The sequence below is a fragment of the Pezoporus wallicus genome, unplaced genomic scaffold, assembly GCF_028554395.1.
Source record: "Pezoporus wallicus isolate ANWC-B61680 ecotype Strahan unplaced genomic scaffold, APGP_CSIRO_Pwel_v1 contig_7545, whole genome shotgun sequence".
NCBI lineage: Eukaryota > Metazoa > Chordata > Aves > Psittaciformes > Psittacidae > Pezoporus > Pezoporus wallicus.
The window spans coordinates 6,837,266-6,852,807 of record NW_026642398.1 but is presented as its reverse complement, the minus strand read 5'-3'; the positions used below and the strand labels follow the sequence as shown (position 1 = coordinate 6,852,807).

The 15,542-nt window shown below is 42.2% G+C and overlaps 1 protein-coding gene across 2 annotated transcripts in view; it reads right to left on the bottom strand.

Moving 5' to 3' along the window:
* The window catches only part of ASAP1 (ArfGAP with SH3 domain, ankyrin repeat and PH domain 1), a 146,416-nt gene extending 132,685 nt beyond the window's left edge, over positions 1 to 13,731 (bottom strand). Inside the window, exon 1 of one of the 2 annotated variants that reach the window (XM_057429851.1) lies at positions 13,145 to 13,731. The gene's annotated coding sequence lies outside the window, so the exon portion shown is untranslated. The remainder of the gene's footprint in view (positions 1 to 13,144) is intronic. The other variant, XM_057429852.1, reaches the window with a different exon arrangement.
* Between the last annotated feature and the right edge of the window lie 1,811 nt (positions 13,732 to 15,542).

The window sequence follows — 15,542 nt, the reverse complement described above, 5'->3', positions numbered from 1 at the left end:
CAGCTAATCAGAGTGTCTGCTGCTCAGCCTCTGACCTCTGCAGAGCTTTCGCTGATCTCGTCAAGGGTATTCTAGGGTATTTTTTTATACTTAATGACAAGGCTGCCATCCACAGTCCAAGACTTTTTGTTACTTACAATCAACTTCTGAAGACTATGAGGGGCTAATAACACATAAGAGTGCTTCACACCTTCTCTGTATGGTTAGTAATTATTTACTCAGTATGTAGTCTACAGCAAAATAGCCTGTACATATATAATTTGTGTAGATTATATATACATATATAGGTATATAGATAACAGATTAATATTATCTGAACGTGGCATCAAGTCCTAGTGGCATCAAGTGGCTCAATAGCCACTAATTGTGGGCTGAATTCAATATCAGCCATTTGCTGGATGTGTATTTAAGAAAGAGTCATTATAAAAAATAGGAACTAAACCTGGTATAGTTTGATCAGCTTGTCTCTGTACGAAAAGTCTGGTGCATCTGAGCTCCCCATGTCCTTTCTACAGCAGCTTTTCTACCCTGTTGACAGCTCTCAAGTCAAGCAGCACAGCTTCTGCTTCTAGCCCTCATTGATTAGTCAGGCACTAATAAAGTCTTGCATTGTCCTTGTGTCTGAACATCTCACAGAAGTTAATGTTTGATATATATTTGTAGGATGGCTGTATATCCTTGTGATCAAAGGCTGGCTCTGTACTTGAGACCCCAGACTGAAGATGAGCACATCAGGCTCCGGTCTGTGGCAGAAGCAATGGACTGATGTGCTCACCTTCAGTCTGATGTCTCAAGTACAGAGCCAGTCTTTGATCGCAAGGATGACTCTACAGTGTCTTCTGCCAATCCCTCTTGTCTTGGTACTGTGCTGCCCTTCACAGCGGTGTGTTTTTCATGCCTTCCTCTTTAACATGCGCCAAGCAGTGCCACTCTCCTACTTAGAAGCCCTGTGAAAATGTCACATATTTTGGCTGATATAATACTGCTACCTATCCTGTCCTTCAGCTGAGTGCAGAACTATCAAAGCATCTCTGCAGAATCACCGCTAATACAAGGCTTATAGAAACAGGAATACAAAGATGTCCCAAATATTCTCTTCTTTTGTCCTTCGTGTTGGTATCTACCCCTACAGTGAGTCATGCCCAGATCTATGAGCATGCTCTTTGAAATCTATGTGGTATCTACATAGAAAAATGAGACTAACTCAAAGTAAGTGACAGAACAGGGCCTTTAAAACTTGATACAACATATCAATGTAAATGGGATTCTTTGCATCCACTTTAGTGTGCTCTGACTCAACTTTTAGGATGCAAAAGTGGGATGTATCTGGCAAAGTGTCTTTGCCTGGTCTGTTCACTCCAGGCTCCCTTTATCTTTACTGATGACTCAGTCAATACAGACAGCTGAAACTAGGTTGTAGCTCACCTGATCCTACAGAAGTAGATATTTAAAATAGAGGTACTAAAGTTGATGTCTACAAAGGCCAGGTGATTCACAGCCTAAACTGCCTCTTCTACTGGCTAAAAGAGAGAGAGCAGGGTGCTGAGCCCAGAGGTGACACCTACCCAAAGATGCTGCATGCCCTAAGTGCATTGCAGCATGGTCTTACTTCTACCTGAACCGTACCATAGGCAGATACGAGACTGTCCCTCTAATTCTACATTCAAGAAGAGGTGCAAGGAGCAAGAAAATTAATATTTAAAAAGAACCCCAATCTTTTAAAATAAATCCCAAACCCCAAAACCCCCAAAACCCCCAAAACCCCAAACCTATTGGTGCACTAATGTGGGTGCTGACATGATTTCCAATGGCAACCTAATGAGAGCTTGTAATGATCTTTAGTTTTTCTTGGATAGAAGAAGTTACATCAGGAAAATACAATACAATCCTATGTTGTAATATAAGTTTTATATTTCTACCAAAAGAAGAATGATGCAGCAGAAAAGTAACCTCCTTTTTTTCAGTTTCATTTGTATCAGTTTCCTGACAAAGCTTATGTGACTGTCTTCCTTGGTGAATTTATACCAAGACAGAAGCAATCATAGAATCTTAGAATCATAGAATGGTTTGGGTTGGAAAGAGCATCTATTTTCAATCCCCTCTGCCATGGGCAGGGGTACCTCACACTAGACCATGACTCCCAAGGCTCTGTCCAACCTGGCCTTAAACACTGCTAGGGATGGAGCATTTACTGCTTCTTTGGGCATCTAACCATACAGTTTTCAAGAAGGTGGGAAAGCATTGAGACTGAGTGTCTGCAGGCACTGATGGTACTTAAAAATACTGAATAACTGACACACTACACTCTTTTAAATACCTCCTATTAATTAATAAATCACTTCATGAATTAATTTTAGCAGTACATTAATGAGTTAAACTGGCTAATGAGTTTCTAACATCAGGTGACAGTGAGATGACTATTTTGGGTGCACTCAGATGTGATTGGCTCATGTTGTAGAAAGTAGAGATGCGCATGGTGGGAATCTTGATGTTTCTTCTGCCCTTCTGCAGCTGTGGAGCAGAGCTGCCTGCTCAGTGAATGCTTGCCAAGTAGCAGTGTTTAAAAAAAAAATAAGAGGAAAAAAAAAAGAGAAAGACAACTATTTCAAGGGGCAATTATCGAAATGAGCTGTAGAAACCTGGGATGACTAAGCCCCAATGTCTGGGGAATTTGTTCTGAGCACTTTGATGAATTTTAAACTGGTGTTGCATTCTGGGTTTTAATAACGTAGCCAGGCTCTTCTTCTGGCTCTAGGCATCTGCTGTTTAGTCCATTTTTTACAAAAGCCTGAGGAAACTGAGTTACTAGGACAAAGTCACTAAATCCAGTGCTGCAGAGCTGCCAGGTGCCTGAGAGCAGGCAAGAAGGCAGATGTGTGTGTGCTCCCTTCACATTGTGCCTACAAAGGTGAGCTTTTTAATCTGTCATATTATTGATCTCTTCCAGTTTCAGTTCAGCAAATAAAATTAATTAAAGGGGGAAAGAGTTTTGGTATCTCTAGCACAATCAGATTGCAAAACAATCACGTTAAACAGTCAGTGGTAACTTATGCAGCTTTGGTTTCCTTCCTCTGAGATGTTAATGAACCAAGTCTGGATCTTAACAAAACAAGAGACATCTCTGATTAGAAAAAAAACCAACAGGATATGCCAATCCCTGTCACTGGTTTACAGTTTTAAGTTTCTTCAACACTAGAAGTGCAAACTTTTTTCTGCTTAAGGTCAGAATCCCAAGGAAATCTGGCCCTGGAACACCAAGCTGAGTGTGCCTTATTTTGGGTTATATTTTAAAAGCTTTTTTTTTTTTAAAAAAAAATATTTTCTTGCTCCTGGCACCTCTTCTTGAATGTAGAATTAGAGGGACAGTCTTGTATCTGCTATGGTATGGTTCAGGTAGAAGTAAGACCATGCTGCAATGCACTTAATACACTCAGCATCTTTGGACTCAGCACCCTGCTCTCTTTCTTTTAACCAGTAGAAGAGTCAGTTTAGGCTGTGAATCACCTGGCCTTTGTAGACATTGACTTTAGTATCTCTATTTTAAACACCTACTTCTATAGGATCAGGTGAGCGACAACCTAATTTCAGCTGTCTGTATTGACATCAGTAAAGATAAAGGAAGCCTGGTGTGAACAGTCAACACCAAGCCTTTGGCTGCCTTAGTCCCTGGGATAATTCAAAAGCTGGAGTCAGCTGCACATATGTCTTTTTAACCAACATCTGGAAGGCTGGACACTTACAAGGGGGTTCACAGAAGGCACACAAGAAGGAGGCACCTAAGCCACCTAACAAGGAACAGGATAGATTCAACTGGGCTTTGATCACAGCCTTCAAGGGCTCAGGGATATCTGTCTCCGCAGCAGACCTGTAATCACAAATGTGTCTCTGGAGATGGGAACTGAAATCAGCCCTTCATATCTTGTAAAAATGTGATGCCTCCTGTAACATCTGTGCAGTTATTGGCATTGTGGGAAGGCTCCATGCTCAATTCCCTCTTCTGCCTGAGTGAGACCAGGATTTCCAGCCAGTGCCTGTCCTCTCCTGCAGGCCCCTAAGACCACTCTGCAAGGCCTAGAAAATGTTAGTAGTTGCAAAACAATCACGTTAAATCTTCCTTTGTGAAAAACAAAACCAAAACCATAGAGAGCTGTGAATCTAACTCAGATTTTTTTCCAGGGAACATCTGATGCAGTTTAATTCAGTAAGTCCCATTCCAGTCATTAATCTCCAGCCAAATTTTGTTTTCTATTTTATTGCGCATTATGATTTACTGCACAGCTCTCTGTTCATTCTTACTTAGAGAAGCAGTTGCTCAGATCCTCTTTCTCTTGATCTCCTGATCAGGAAAATACTGTGCAGATGGGAACAGAAGTAAGACTATTATTCCTGAGAGAACTCTTCCCCAATTAAAATACTGTCTGTGAGGGAAATTATGGTCTTGCAAATAGGTTCTGCTTCTAAGAAAGACAACATTAACAGCACAAATGAGGCCAGGTTTCCTTACCTCAGGTCTACTGTTTGCTGCAAAATACAGTGGCTGACACAATTACTATTGCACAAATATCCTGGGAGGGCTTAAAAATGTTGAAATCTCATATGTATCTTTCATCCTTAGAAGAACCTGGTTTGCCCAGTGCATTCCAGAATGAGCCTATTTCCTTATTGGGAAACAAATATCTTGTTTGTTTTTGTCATGGAAAGGAAAAGACAAAGCAGAAACATACTTTCTTGTGATAACTACTGTCGAAACCAGAGGGTGTTGCCAGTGTTCACTTGCTGCCTGGTCACTGCGGTCCTTCCTGCTCCATTGTCTCTAGGAACCAGAGCAAAACCCTGCAGTTTGCATCTGGAGTAGGAGCTGGATGAGACTGCTCAGTTCTGGTGTTTGTGACCACCACTTTCCTGCTAAACTAATATACATTGCAGATGGCTGGAAGTGTTAAGGAGTGAAAGCCCTAACCTACCCTTTCTGGGGATCTGGGTTTCTTTCCCGTCTACGTTCACATTCTGGAGTGTCTCTGAGAAACAAATTGATTTGTCTTCAACAGTCTGACCCAGCTGATGATTTCTTTTTAGAAAGGGCCTTGAATTACAAAACCAAATGTTCTGCAGCTCAGAACTCAGTTACATTGTCCTGCACTGGGAAACTCAAGAGGAAGCGCTGAACTCATGTCTACCAAAACCCTATTTAATGGACTGAAATAACTGACCTCACTTTCAAAATGACATTGAAATAATTTATCCAGGACTTTGTTATGAACTAAGAGTCTGAATTTTAGGAAGCTAGATTTTGAAAATCACTGATTTAAGCTTTTATTTAAGCTTTAGCAAACAAGGTCCTTGCCTGGTATTGCTTGTCTAAGCAAAATGTTGCCACTGTAGTAGCAGCCAGCAGTACTATGAAAGCAATTCCAATGTCAGGATATTATTATCCCCCGGAAACGCTTTCTGCATTAACATGGTGGTTTAATGGCCTGTAATATTGCAAGAAGTTATTTCTTCCAAGGAGAGAGAATTTAAGTACTACAATAAATAACAACAGGTGTCTTTCACCTAACTGTTACTGCTTTGAAAGCCACTCTGGTACGTACAGGTCTGCATGAACACCAAGAGAAACTGGGAATCCTGAAGCCCCACACATGCAGCCTGAAGGGCAAATGCCCATGGAAGCTTTTCCCCAGGTTGTGGTGAGCACAGCACTTCTGTGGAAATTGTCTTATTCCCCCACAGTAGTTGTGGCTTTCTGCTTGGGGAGGAGATAGTCAGAGGTTACAGAGCTGCTTTCTTCCAGCCTTCTGCCTGGTTTTACAAAATGTGTAGGAGGACTTGTGACTTCTGTTCCTCCATCTGTCTTGGTTGAGGGGCCTTCAAAGTCTTGGGGGGACACATGCATGCACAGTGCAATTGCCTCAGCCTCACTCGTAGAGACCAGGCTGCAAATATGATAGAATCATAGAATGGTTTGGGTTGGAAAGGACCTTAAGATCATTCAGTTTCAACCCCTCTGCCATGGGCTGGGACACCTTCCATTAGACCGGGCTGTTCAAAGCCCCATCTAGCCTGGCCTTGAACACTGTCAGGGATGGAGCATTCACAACTTCCTTGAGCAGCCTGTTTCAGTGCCTCCCAATAAAGAATTTCTTCCTTATATTCAACCTAAACCTCCCTATTATATGTTATATATGTTACTTAAACTCCACTTGAATGATCTAAATTTCCATGGTAGAAATTCTTTTTTTTCTCCCAGGATGTAAATCACAACATGAATAAGATTTCCTGCAGTGATAAGATGTCCATCAGCATCCAGCACCATGAAAAAGTGTTGTCTAAGACTGCTTGTTTTCCTTAGAGTCAGGGTAAAACTGGTCTCAGTGGTTGGGGTCATGTTTCCTCTGTGCCTGATCTGTCTAATGGTGCAAATATATAGTAGGAGTTTATTTTTAAGTCTAACTCTCTTGCTCAAGTTGTAGCGATCAGAGGACTTTTGCTTATGCTGATATGACTCACAGGACATAGGCCTGTTGCAGCCTTGAGAAGGAGTGGCTTAGGCCTACTGGCTATTAAGTAAATGAAACAATCTTAAAATGGGCAGAATTAGTGCTAGAAATGATCCTTTGCAGGAAGGTTTCTGGCTGAAGAGGAACCTTACAGCCAGACTGTTTTCTGTACTTGAAGGTGTAGGAATTTTTGATATACTGTGTGCATATATGCATAACATATATCCCACCCTATAGGGGGGCACTGCATAATTACTGAGCTTCCTAGGAACTCTGTGAAGAAGAACATAAATCTCAACAGTCAAGAGATCTCTGTAATTCAGACCAGGTGTCAGGTAGGCTCCAGCAAAACAGGAGCAAAACATGACTTACAATCACCTTTTTATCCTTGTTCCTGCTGCTACTGGCACCCTTTAAGTTTAATATTCTCAATGGTAAGGAAATGTCTTTCAACTGAGCCAAATCCCATTTGTCTGTCTAAGCGCTGAGAACAGATACCAACTGTAGATCATCTTGGGTCAAAAGTAGATTTTTAACCCCGTCCTGGACAACACGTGAACACAATAACTCCTCCTCAGCCACAACATCATAAACATATAGAAAATAAAAATTATAAAGTTTAAGTGACCTGGGAGAGCTGGGATTCTGGCTAAGAACTGTCTTACCATTGATTAAATCTGGAGTCAGATTGTGATATTAATTTAGGACAAGTGTAAGATCAGAATTATACCCTGCTGGTTGATAGTAATTTAAAAGCTCTACATTTGATGTAAAATTATGATACCCATTAGTTTTAATAAAATATCTTCAGAAATTATTCTACCAATGTAGAGCTCCTCTCTGTTCATGAATATAGATAACTACTGTGTTGTAGGGATTTCTGATCCTAAAAAGCTTTGCTAAATACTCGGATACTAATTATGAACTGGAATAAAAGGACACCTGCAGAAATAATTATTCAAGGATATGAAACTACAATCTGCCTCTGATCTGATGGATGAAGCCAGTATCCTATACCAGCACAAAATGCTGTCTTATGCATTCAATGACAAATATACCATTAGGTAAATGATTACATCAGTAATTAATTTGGGCAACTAGTGAAATGCTTGGATTTGAATGCAGAAGGATAGTAGGTATATAGTTTCACACTAAATTCTATAAAATAAATGTTAGAGTTCTATGATGCTGGTAGAGATCTTATTTACCCACAAATAAATCTGCAATATTTCCACAACATTCAGTTTATAGCACTACTATAAATCACATAAGAGACTAGGATTGGACCGTCACAATCAGCAATGATTTAATAGCTGTAAATTCAGGACAAAATTCCTTCCATGAATTTGTCCACCCATTATTGTTTACCAATTTGTTGCACCCATATAAGGTTTTTTTTTTTTTAAATGGATGCTTAAAATAATGCTTATTAGTTAAAGCAGAAAAAAGCCTGAAAATCCATGTTGCAAATATCTGCAGGACAAGTTCATCCTAGGAATGAGATCTGGCTCAGAAAATTCTCCAGGTGAGATCCTGGAACACTGGGGCCGTAATCTGGGGTAATACTGTTACATGTCCTCCCTGTTCAACTCTTGCATCCTACACATGTCAGCCGCTACTGGAGACAGGATCCTGAAGTGTTGGCTCAGATGGTTTTATGTTCTTACACAGAACCATATTATTATGCTAAGGGCTTGGAGTTATGCTGAATCTAGATACCATAAGGCTTGTCTCAGTGCCTTGAATCATCCTGCTGCCTCTCTGGCTGGCAGTTCTGGCCAGAATAAAATCACTTTTGGCCAACTGCTATAAAAAGGGCATGCAGCTGTGCCAGCTTTGGCAGGAGGCATCTCCCTCTCCTTGCCCCAGCAGTTTTGAGGAGCACATCAAAACATGTGCCTGTATTTCCCATGTACATGCTTCCTTCTGGTTACTGCACAGATGAACAAGAAGAAACGGGGAGCCAGCCACACTTCTGCAGTGACTTGCCTGCAGTCACATTATAATTTAGTGCCAAAAGGTGAAATATCAGGGCTGTTCAGCCACTGACTAAAAATTGATTTCTTTAGTCCCCAGAATGGAGAATAGATATGGAGAAATGCATGTGGCTACAGGACCACAGGGCACAGTTTGGTTTCTAACTGCAATCCTACCCCATCCTTGTGCCACAAGGCCACAGCTCCAGCCACTGTAACAGAGAGAAGACTTGGTAATGCCTTATTTACCCTTTCTCCAGAGCAGGCTGAATTTCCAACCTTCAGGCCACACTCCAGAAGTCATTGGCTTTCCTAGAACAGGGGCTATTTTAGTGATTGTACAGATATGGTATTTTTACCTGCTGAATTACAAAAGAGGCTTGCAGCAGGGTGAAGAAAATTAATTGCACTATTTTATTTGTGTAATGAACACTTAAGAGCATGTCTGTGGCCAAGGAAAGGTTCTCCTAATCATAGACTGAGAATACACTGGGAATGGATGGAAATTAAAAGCTCATGACCTTTGGGAGCCACAACCCACTTGCAGAATGTCTCACAGGCATCTCGTCCCATGGGGAAATGTTGCAATGTTCAGTTTTAGTGGTTTCCTTAAGCCCAAAATTCGTTAAAACTGGATGTTAGTATAGCCCCATGTCTCTGTGATAACAAGCGCTGTGGCACCATGTGGTCTTGGTATCTTTACTCCCACAAGCACAGCTGCACATGGGCTTCCTCCAGCCTTTCCTCCCTGCCCAACAGATTCAGGTTTGAAGGATGGAAGAGCTTGAATGGGGCATTTTACCACCCTGAGGAGGGTTTCTCCTTGCTGGCCCTCTGGAGCCTGGTCTCCAGCCCCATGCTGCCTGTCACCACATCCTTTGGGGATCACCCAGTGGTCTCACACACGCTCAGCTTCGTAGTAAAGCTTCTCCAATTTGTTTGTTATTATTACTTAAGCTTTATTTGTGAAAGCTGTGTGCTGAAATGCCCTCCCCTTCATCACCACCCCTTTTCTCTCTGTTTTGTTTCTTGCCCTGACACACCAGATAAAGACACAAAACAGGAGGTGGGGAACATCTGGCCCCGGCTGCAGAGCATTGGCAAGAAGAGAAACTCCTAGAGATAAAGCAAGGGGGTTTTTCCCTCTTCACAGGACCTTGCTGTGGGATGTTCAGCGCTTCCGCTCTCCCTAACACAATTACAGTCTGCAAATGTTTAAAGGCAGTTTCTTTTGAGTTAGCCACATGCTTCAAATTGTTATGTGGTTAACCGCGGAGAACAAACCCCCACACAAATACCTATGGATCAACTTGCTCGAGCCAGGGTGGTAGCGGTGGAGGTGGAAGGGGAGGGGGGAAGCTTCCTCTTTTTGCTTGTGATGAGAAGAAAATAGAGTTTTCTTTTGACTTTTCCAGGGGCCGCCACACTGCTGTGCGTGCTGGTTGGTGCCATTCGCACATTTGTTCACGTTTACTGCTGATGAAAGGAGCCTTGTTCGACAGCCGTGGCCATGCACACCACAGGCCACGTCCTTTGCTGGTGTAAATCTAGCTCGTTCCATGAATGGGAAGCGAAAACACGACCTCCTCTCCATGGCTGCCGTGCAAATGCTGAGCTAGAGGAAGACTTCTGCTCTTTGACATTGCCCTATCCCATGTCCCTTAACTCTTATAAAAGAGGAATACTTTTCTGCTGACTCACAGAGACAGATGGATTTTGTTAATTCCAGCCGAGATAGAGGAGAACACACGAAAAGCATCGCTGCCTCTGGGGGGCCAAATTTAAGATTCATCTTAAGTTTATTTTCATTTATAAAATGGTGGATTAAAGACTCTACAAGGTGGCTTGAAGAGTCGTGAAGGAAGAGTTGCAATCCAAATGTGATCTGCTTTCCTTAGGTATGAAACCAAATTGCATTCTTTGCTTTTTGAGGAAAACGGTGTGAAATGGAGGGTCTAAAAGCTTTGGATGTGGGGAAAAGTTTCAGAGAAAGTGGCTCAGTTCCTCTGGTCCATTTATCATCTGAGCAGAGAAACATCACTCTGTGTGTGAAGTTAGCCCTGCAGGACTCTATACCTGTCAAAATTGTTTATCCATACTTGCCAACAACAGCAAGGAAGGCAGGAGGACTGACAGTCATGATGGTGAATGAGTTGGACACATGGAGCAAGGGCGCATGAGTTGAACCTCCTTACTGGTGCAGAGAGGGAAAAAGAGGGAGGGAAACAATAAAGCTTGAAGTCTCTAATCTGGAAGAGTTTAATGATGCAGCTGGTTACAAAGAAAATGACCTTTTGCAGAACTTCTTCATGGGCAGCTGGGTAGATAGGTCTTAGTGGCCAGTTAGACCTCACACTGGTGAAGGTTCAGAAGTAAATGTCAGCAGAAACATCTGCTAGGGGATACCGGCACATTAACATTATTGTCCATGGTTAGCTGAGTTGGGAATATTGCACTTAAATAATTCAAAACTAATGTCATAATCACTTATTAATGAACTATTTAGTGCTTGGTATAGCTATATGAAGAGGGATGAAAAATTCCCACAGTCTAAATGAAGCAGAACTTTAATCCTATGTGAGAGCCATAAGGAGAAAAAAAGAAAAAGTGGGGGGGGGGGATGGAACAGAGGGGGGACGACACACAAAAGGGGGAGGGAAGGGAATTCAGGTTTATAAAAAGAAACATGTACACAATGAGTTGAAGGTTGTGCTTCTGCGCTTCCTGGTCTGGGTGTGAGCAGAAGAGGAAATACTAAAATACCACCACAAAAACTATTCCCACAGCATTTCCAACTTGACTGAAACCAGAAAGTTCTGCTTGTCCTGTAAAGAAGGGGGAGGAAGCCCCACAACTGACCCAGTCTCAAGCATCCTGCTCATTGGAAAGCCAACATAATTCCTAAAACCAGGAGGTTTAGATAAATGTAGAGAAGTCTTTATATTTCCACTGAGTCCTCATTTGTACTCTGTATCTTCTGCAGTTCACTGATCCTTGGTGACATTTCATCTTTTCTGCCAGCTTTGAGAAGAGCACATTTCTGCTATAGCCAGATTAGTCTCATCCATGACCACAGACCACCAAATTGCATGTTAAATGCAAGATAGGACACCATGGTCCACTCTAATTTGGGTGAGGGCCTCCTTGTTCTCCCTGCCAACCCCCTACAATGAAAGTAAACACTTATATACACAGCAAGAACTGACATCTCAATGCATAAAATGCCTTCAGCTTCAGCATTTCCTTATGTTAATAATTAAAGTTGGATCTCTGCAGGCTTGCAGGCAGAGAAAACATGAGTTTGGTGTGGCTGGTCTCACAAAAGCCTTCCACCAATACCAAAGAAAACCTTGAAGAGCAGCAGGATCGCATTCAGAAGTTTGTGCGGAAAGCCTGCACACCAGGCAATTAGTTTAAAACTTCAGATTTGGAAGCTCTGCAAAGAATTTGGAAAACAAATCTTTCCCTTTACTGGTATAAAATGGGAGTGTATTCTGTCCTGCTAAACCCCAAGAATTTAAATGTTAAAGTCTCTTGACTGACATGCAGTATTAAACACAAGAATTCAGGACATATGCAATAGTCTAAGGAAAATAAGGGCTGAAGTAAAATTACTGTGGAAAGCTGGTTTTCCTGTAGATGTTTCCTAACATCTAAACAATTTCTGAATCAATCTTTTTGCCTTCAAATTAAAGAATTGAATCCCTGGAGCAGCTCCAAGGAGTAGTTTAGGAATGTTCAGCACAACCACAGCCTCCAGCTATGGGACAGAACAAAAGTTGCAACAGTGATGATGCTTTATCTGCCACATCTTACTCCATCAACACTTCCATGGGTGCCAGCAGTGAAATTTGCTTTAAGGAGTTCTGAAAAGAAGACTTTTTCTGTTTCAAATGCTGAGTCACTGACTGAGACTGGTCAACTTGTTGCATTTGTGACCGTGGTTTAACTAAACCCACCTAAGACTAACAATGCCATCATGGACTCTCGCATCCAAAGGTGAATCTAAAACCTTAGCTGAGCCTCACGTCTGGATGCAGCTCTCCAGTTTATTCAGAGCAGCAGAGCACTCAGCACTTTCCCTCCAACAGAAAGCCCCTTTCTGGCCTCCCGGAACACTGCTGCATGAAATACGTTGTCACTCCTACTGCAAACTTATTTAAGAGACAATAAGAGAAATAGTTGGCACGTAGATTCTTCTTAAAACTTAAATCTAGATCAACAATAAAACATAAAAGGCCAAGGAAACATGCAAAGGCACTTACAAAACTAATTTTTCTTTTAAGTTTTGCTGAGATCGAGACATTGCAGTTTGCTCAGTGTGGGCCCCATTCTGCAAGTCTTATATTACATGAGCCCTTTTTAAAGTCACTGAGGTTGCTTATGTGAGTAAAAGTTACTTATATGAGTAAGGACTTGCAAAATGTGGCCTTATACATTTTGCTACACTAATGTTTACCTAGAGGTTATATGGGCTGTAGAGCAGCGTGTTTTTAGGAATTAAAAGTGGACTTTAGCTGTTTTCTTTGGAAAAAGTTCTAACTTCTGCATCACCCATCTGCTTTTTGCAGTCTGCTCAGCAGCCACATTGAATGGACGTGCTCAGCCTTTGTTCCTGTTTCAGAGCTGCTCATTAACAACCACACTCAGCCCCAACACACTGTAACTCACCAGGACGCGTGCAGTCTGAATTCCCATTCCAGTCTTGGTCCTCAAACCTAAGGCCATTATTCCATCTCAGACTAAAACATATTCTCCCATGGGCAGCTGAGAAAAGAGCATGTTTCTTCAGGTTTTCTTGCCACAAAAAGAGAAAACAAAGTGAAATAAAATAAGAATAATAAAAAAGGAAATCCAATGGACGGCGATTCCCAGAGTTCTGGAGTCTAAGAGTGTTGATCTGCATCCATAAATGTCCTGACCGGTGAGGAGACACAGGCACTACAACTGGAAAGAGAGCAGGAAGGAAAACCTACCATGTGAGCAAAGCTAAAAAAAAAAGAAGGGGGAGAAAAAAGGGGAGAGAGAGAAAAGGTTTGCTCAGTGGACAGCACTTGGGCTGATAGCAGGGATTTCAGGAAATCCAAACACTCAGACAGGAAATCTGAACACTGGATAAACATGCCATAATCTCCACAGATACAGTTAACGTGCTGCGTCTCCTGTTAACCCTTAGCCTGCCCATGGCTGAGGCTGAAATCAGATCTGCACCGCCTAGAAACACAAGCTGCCCGGGGGGCTCCAGCGTCTGAGCAGCAGCCTGTGTTCCACCCTGCCTGCTCTTCCCTTGCTGCTCCTGCAGGGATATTTCCCTCCTTTACTTCTACATAGAAGGTGATGCTTTAATTAAAAAGGGTATGATTTTCCTCCTCTGAGAAGGAGATGATACTGCACCCAGAGCCCTGCAACAGCGGGGCAACCTGCCTGAACTCCTGTGTGTCACCAACCCTGGGTACATGGTAGTCCTGAATTAGTTTTACTTGGTTTTCCCCCTCTTGTTTTGCTGTAACACAAGATTTATATAGCTGTCTGTAGGACACTTACATGGTTCTAGTGATGATTTACTCCAGGGCTGGTTCAGCAGGGGTTGGGGGGCACCTTAGAAATTAGAGGGGGAGACTTCTTAAAGGAACAGGGGAGTTTGGAAACTCCCTTTATACCCTTTTGCCAAGGAACTGATGATCAAATTCTGTGGTCCCTAGTAAGATTAAGATGAAGTTTGTATAGTTAGTTGTTTCCAGAAGATAAACTTTGCTTTTTGTGTCTTAATTCCCCATTATTAAAAACACCAGTTAACATTTTATAATTGATTTCTTCTATATGATCTACCTTGGTTAAACTATTCATGGAAACTCTTAGCTAGCTACAATAGCAAGAAGAAGCAAAAGTATTTTATAGAGCTGACCTCTTGCTCCCACAGATGTAATTAATACAGTGAGGTTTACCTAAGAGTTGTCCAATTTAAATCCATAGGACTACAAGCACACACACAATTAAGCCCTTGCATGTCTGCAGGATGGGGACTTCACAGTGTGTTCTGTAGGAGGACAGTTTCAGGCTTCACGGCTTTTCAGAGGTTATTGACTCCTAAGGCAAGGGCCTGCTTCCAAACCCAATGTTGTTCTCTTCAAATTGACTTTTTGGGACAGTCCTGCCTAAAGCATGTTGGAAATAAAATGCTATGTCTTTAGATTTTCTGATTCTCCTAGGACTTCATAGCAATAAAAAAATGCTGAAAATTAGTAGCTTGAATTTCACTTGGCCACTTGCTGGTGGAAGTGATTAGACACAGAGGTAATATCCACCAACTGGTGTCTTTGCTTAAGGCACTGGCAAATTAGCTCATCTGAAATAGCTTTCATGTAAGTGCCACATGCAATATTAACCTATATCATCACATTAAGGTACCCACTAGGAACAAAGTAGGAGCACTATAGGAAAAGGCTTCCTTCAGCACTTTCTACTACTTAAGGTGTGTTTCTGCATATTGTTTCAAAGACAGAAGCTCTGGCAAACCAACATTGTGTAGCGCATTCCCTGGAAGTGGCCAGGCTTGGAAACCATGCCTGGTCCAATGAGACAGGTTGTGTTGGCCAAGCAACACCATGGGGAGCCTGGCAGCAGAGCTGGGGAGGGAGACAGGGATTCTGGGGCATCCCTGCCTCAGGAAATCTCCTCTGGTCTCCAGACCAGTTCTGAGTCAGGAAACACAGAATCATAGAACAGTTTGGGTTGGAAAAGACCTTTATATCATAGAATCATAGAATAGTTAGGGTTGAAAAGGACCTTAAGATAGAATCATAGAATAGTTATGGTTGGAAAGGACTTTAAGATCATCAAGTTCCAACCCCACTGCCATGCCCAGGGAACCTCACACTAAACCATGACACCCAAGGCTCTGTCCAACCTGGCCTTGAACACCACCGGGGATGGAGCATTCACAGCTTCCCTGGGCAACCCAGTCCAGTGCCTCACCACCTTTACAGTAAAGAACTTCCTCCTTAGATCCAATCTAAACTTCCCCTGTTTAAGTTTTAACCCGTTACCCCTTGTCCTATCACTACAGTCC